This window comes from Acomys minous (genome assembly GCF_964271855.1).
Source record: "Acomys minous genome assembly, chromosome: 8".
In the NCBI taxonomy this organism is placed as follows: Eukaryota; Metazoa; Chordata; class Mammalia; order Rodentia; family Muridae; genus Acomys; species Acomys minous.
In genome coordinates, this window is record NC_140489.1 from 30,504,502 (window position 1) to 30,510,501 (window position 6,000).

A 6,000-nucleotide genomic window follows, 5' to 3' on the forward strand; every position below is an offset into this window, starting at 1 on the left:
TGCATAATGTGTTATTGTATAGACCAGTCCTGTTTCTCCCTTTCTTTGTTTCTACTACAAAGGATGCAATATTGAAATTTCCTCCATATTAACATTTTCTGCTTCCTTCAACATAATGGTATTTTTAAAACCTTATGACTCCCATGTTCATAGCAGCCTTATTCATAATAGGCAGAACCTGGAAACAGCCTAAATGTCCCTCAGTTGAAGAATGGATAAAGAAACTGTGGCACAAAAAAAAAAGAAAGAAAAGAAAGAAAGAAAGAAACTGCGGTACATTTACATCATGGAATACTACTCAGCTATTAAAAACAAGGAAATCCCGAAATTTGTGGACAAATGGATGGAATTAGAATTGGTCATACTGAGTGAGTTAACCCAGAAGCAGAAAGACTCACACGGTATATACTCACTTATAATTGGGCACTAGCCCAAAATGCATGTCCCATGAAAGTCTTCACTTATCAGGAGATTGGGATATGTGTGAGGACATTCCACTGGGACTCTAGGTAAGACTATAGGAGATGGGGAAATAAAAGGACCCAGAGAGTCCTAGAAACCTACAAGAACATCATGATGGGTGGATTGGGGCCCAGGGGGTCTGCTCAAGCTATTGAACTAACCAAGGACAATACAATAGTAAACATCGAACTCCTACTCTGATCTACCCAATGGACAGGACATTCTCCACAGTTATGTGGAAAGCGGGAACTGACTCTGACATGAACTCTGGTGCCCCATATTTGACCACCTCCCCTTGGTGGGGAGGTCTGATGGCACTCAAAGAAAGAATAATCAGGCTACCAAGATGAGACTTGATAGCCTATGACCATATAGTAGGGGAGGAGGCCCCCCTCAGTCATAGACCTAGGGGAGGGGAATAGGGTGATAGCAGGAGGGAGGGAGGAATGGGAGGATACAAGTGATAGGATAACAATTGAGTTGTAATCTGAATAAATTAATTAAAAAAGTAACTAAAAAACCCTTATGACTCTCAGGATAATATATGTGTTTTTTAGTTCAGAAATAATAAAAATACCTTTGTATCTGAGGCCACTGGAACTAGTAGACAGCTGATTAATTTTTAAAATATAGTAAAATGAAGTTTAGAGAAGAATTTTGGGTAGCATTGTTGGCTACCGAGACTGATCTGGAAAATAGGGAGAGGGACAAAATGCCCGTGTTATTTTGTTCACTTTTACGTGTATGTTTGTATGTGTGTGCTAAATAAGTTCAGGTACCCAGAGAACCCAGAAGTCTTCACATCCCTCTGAGCTGGCGTCACAGGACGTTGTGAGCCACCAAGCGTGGGTACTGGGAACCAAACTCACATCTCCTGCAAGAGCAGTACAAGCCGGGCAGTGGTGGCGCACACCTTTAATCCCAGCACTCAAGAGGCAGAAGCAGGCAGATCGATGTGAGTTCGAGGCCAGCCTGGTCTACAAAGTGAGTCCAGGACAGCCAAGGCTACACAGAGAAACCCTGTCTTGGGGGAGGGGGGGGACAAAAACTAAACTAAACTAAACAACAGTACAATACAAGCTCTTAACTGCTGAGCCATCTCTCCAGACCTCGTGTCTGCATTGCTTTGTTTGAAGCTCACAGAACACTGAATACAATATACAACAATCATTTCACATATAGAAATCAAACCACCATCGACATGCTTTTTTCCCCCCATTGTGGCTACTGCTTGAGAATTTATGCTGTGGACAAGGATTCCTGGGCCGGGGCCAGGGCACCTGACTATGGTTTTTGGTGCATCTCTCTGGGTATACCAGCCCGACGGGAAACACACAATTTGAAAGCAATCCCAAGACATCTTCTTTCTCCTCTTCATCGGGCTTTTAGATATTGTCCCAAATGTTTAAGGAAATCTGTGTAACCACTAGCTAGCTGAGCATTAAGCCAACAAGACAGAGATTTCCATGGCCATAAATAACAATATAGTATGCAGTTCAAAAATTAATCCACAAAAGGCATTAAGCAACCCTATAACAACGACAACAAGTGAAGTAATAGACTCCGGAGAAGGGGAGAGTTGCTACGTTACAATATTAAAATGTCTAGCTTACAACAACAACAAAAGTGAGATATGAAAGAAATTAAAAAAATATGACCCATAAAAAGATAACAATGAATTGAAACTGCCTTTGAGGTAGTCTGGACATTGGCCTTACTTTTAAATGGCTATTTCTAAAATTGTGCTGTGTGTGTGTGTGATGCGCCTCCTCAAGTCTTGAACAGTTCTTACCCACAGTCTTTACACCAACAAATTACAGCCATCAGTTCAGCTCAATTGGAGTCCACCTTGGCTTTCAAGCTTGCAAATAGATTCTTGCAATCTCTTGCTTCTTGTGTCTCGGGACAAGACTTTTGGTCTATTGTCATCAATTTGAGGATAAATCTGGGAGTTGTACTTGTTTTGATTCTGGTCATTCCAGCCATCATCGGGGGACTGAGAAAGGGCCTGCATGCCACACGTGCCACAAGAGCCATGCTGCAAAAGTCATAAAACTAGCACAGCTGCTTGACAAAGATCCAGCAAAGCTGAGCCATAGGATGCGATCGCCTTTGTGCTGTCCTTCGATCTCGGTCTTGATCTCCATGTGTTGCCTGCCTGGGGGCTTCTAATATTGTACAACTTGGAGATGTTGGATTGATGGAAATCGTCTTACAAATCATTTACACCTCTTTCCAGGAGTACTTCTTTTAAGCTTCCCCAGGAATGTCCTGACGGTAATGCCCCGCCCACTTTTAACATCCTTATCTGGCTGTACTGGAAGATCTTCCTTATGTCCTGGAAGTTGTGACTCAGATAAAGATGCCAGAGACCTCCTTAGGAGGCTCTGACTCCAAGATACTCTTGGAACAATCTGCCCGTGCACTTAATAATCGAAACAAAGTAAACTTCAAAAGGTTAACAAAATTCGGAGGCCAGAGGAGTTGGCAACAGATCAAATAAAAGCCTCTTCCTAAACTGGGTGCCGCAGCACATACCTATAGTCACATCACTCAGGGAGGCAGAGGCAGGAGTTCGAGGCCATCCTGGTCTACAAAGCGAGTTCAGGACAGGCAAGGCTACACAGAGAAACCCTGTCTCAAAAAACTTAAAAAAAAAAAAAAAGAAAGAAAGAAAGAAAGAAAGAAAGAAAGAAAGAAAAGAAAAACCAAAAACAAAACCCTAAAAACAAATACATAAGTAAAGCCTCTTATACTTACGGACAAAGGATGGTATGGATAAATAATAAAAGAATGAAGTATTAAAGTTGGGCATGGTGGCACATGCCTTTAATCCCAGCACTCGGGAGGCAGAGGCAGGCGGATACCTGTGAGTTTGAGGCCAGCCTGGTCTACAAAGTGAGCCCAGGATAGCCAAGGTTACACAGAGAAACCCTGTCTCAAAAAACAAACAAACAAACAAAACAAAACAAACAAAAATAATGAAGTATTAAGACCTCTGTTTCTTAGAAAAAATTAACTTATACAGGGCCACTGAGGTGTCATATGACCAAGGAACAAAAGGATACCAAGATTAGACATATAAATAAATTCTACAAATATATAAAATATAAACAATTATATTATCGCAAAAATTGAGTAACTACAGCAGCTTTGGCCTGAAGATTTGTCTTGGGCCTAATGACAATTATCACTCTGATTATTAAAAGTTGATAATACACTGCTTGGGACTTGACCATCTTCCCAGGGCGGCTTGGAGGTTTTCTTCCCGTCTAGTGCCCTTGAAACCGCAAGAGCTACAACCTGAGAGCAGGCTGTCATGCTTTGGGGGGAAAAAATGTCCTTGGAACTACATGACTGTTAAAAGTCGGGTTGTTGGGTTAATGAGGGAAAATGATTATAAAAGACAATTCTGTTCTGTCACAGTTTATGAATACTGACTAAACTTATGATCAAGAGGAAGTTAAAACATGTGTCTGGGGATAAAAACGATATGGTCTATGGTTTGAACAACATGCATCTATCCCTGCCTCTCCAATTGCCAGTGGCTCGGGCTGCAAGACTCCACCCCCATGCCTGTGCCTGACTCACTGCTTCCTCGTGCCTCTACTGCATCTACCCTTCCTTGAGCCCTGACCTCACCCTGAGCTGGATCCCGGCAAGGTATCACATAGTCTAAAAATACACGAGGTCCTGTTATATCTCCAATGTTAGAGTTTCTGAAAGCGCAAATGGATGAACTGACATAAGACGTTTGGGCTCTGGAAAGCCCTGAGAGTCTCCTCTGCTAGAGTGAACTGGCTACAGGCTGTCAGCTGTGGATGCCCACAAAGCAATGTTTGGTCCAGCATCTCTGACCTAGGCTAGCAAGACATGCTTACAGCACATCAGCTCTGGCCTTACTTCCCGGAGGTTATTGGTGTGCAGGAAAGTGTGTCTGGTGACTAGTGCCTTTATACTGAGGCAAGATTATTCTTGTTTTATTTCCCCTTTGGCACAGCAATGCTTCATCTCAGCTTGCTATTTCATAACTGTAATTCTGCTACCGTGTGTATCTGTGTCTTCTGATGGTCTTAGGCAACTCCTATGAAAGGGTCATTTGACCCCAAAGGGGTCATGACCTACAGCTTGAGACCCTATACAATAGGGAGATAGAGCTATTTTATTGGGTTGTGTTTTTGAGGTGGGGGGTCTTACTCTACTAGGCCAGGCTGCCCTCCAAGTCCTGGCTCAGTTTCCCATGTGCTGGGATCATAGGTGTGAGTCACCATGCCAAGCTTAGGAAAGAGGTTACTGTAGTTCTCCTTTGATCTTCTGCATGTCTCCAGCAAGGGACACACGGCTGCTTGTCCTCACGGGTGAGACTGAAGTTCAGTAAGTAGGCTGGAGGTCACACCACCAAGAGGGAGCCCAGCTAAGATTTCTCTCTGTACATGAAAGAGGGATGTCTGAAGGGTAGGCAGAACATAGCAAGAAACAATAAATCATTATTGCTTTAAGCCTCTGAGTTTAAGGAAGTTTGTCACGAATTAGTATGTGCCTGAAATATATGTTGGAAAATCAGATCACAGATGAATATTTTGACGTGAAAATCTATATTGTATTAAATGAAAAACAGAGGCTCGTGTGCCCATACCCACACAGAGACACACACATATATCCATTCATTTTAAAATAGTAAAAATAGCTTTTTCGGGTCTTGGCTCCAAGATGACAAAAAAAAAAAAAAAAAGGAGAAACAACGGCCATGCTAAAAAGGGCTGTGGCCACACACAGCCAATTCGCTGCACGAACTGCGCCCGCTGCGTGCCCAAGGACAGGGCTATTAAGAAGTTCATCATCCAGAACATTGTAGAGGCTGCTGCTGTCAGGGGCATCCCCGAAGCCAGTGTCTTTGACGCTTATGTGTTTCCCCAGCGCCGCGTCAAGCTGCGTTACTGCGTGAGCTGTGCCAGTCACAGCAAGGTGGTCAGGAATTGATCTTGTGAATCCCGGAAGGACCGAACCCCCCCACCATGGTTTAGACCTGCTGGTGCTACACCACAACCTCCACCGAAGCCCATGCAAAGACAGAAAGGCAGAAGAAAAAAATACTTCGGACAAATAAAATAGGAGTTATACTTTTTAAAAAATAGTAAAAATAAATCTTTTAGCCGGGTGGTGTGGGTATACACATTTAATCCCAGCACTCAGGAGGCAGAGACAGGCTGATCTCTGTGAGTTTGAGGCCAGCCTGGTTTACAGAGGGAGTTCCATGCCAGCCAGGGATATGCAGAGAAACCCTGTCTAAAAAAAAAAAAAGCCAATATATATAATGTGATTGGAATCTAGCCCATTCCAATGTAGAGAGAGACAGAGAGAGGGTTTAGGTAGTGGGTGTAATTGCCTGGGAGTTAATAACTACAGTTCACAATAGATGTCACAGTGTCAAACATCGCTCTGTCTAAAGAGAGGTGAGAATTTCTACAGACTGTGGCACCTCATGGGAGATCTATGGACCAGAACCAGCTCCGATGCTCTCCAGGTCACCAGAACCCC

General features: G+C 43.2%; 1 pseudogene across 1 annotated transcript; it reads left to right on the top strand.

The window, feature by feature from the left end:
* The first annotated feature begins 5,172 nt into the window (after positions 1 to 5,172).
* Positions 5,173 to 5,574, top strand: LOC311603398 (small ribosomal subunit protein eS26-like; annotated as a pseudogene). Its single transcript has one exon. The product of its transcript is annotated as a small ribosomal subunit protein eS26-like (transcript).
* The last annotated feature ends 426 nt before the right edge of the window (positions 5,575 to 6,000 follow it).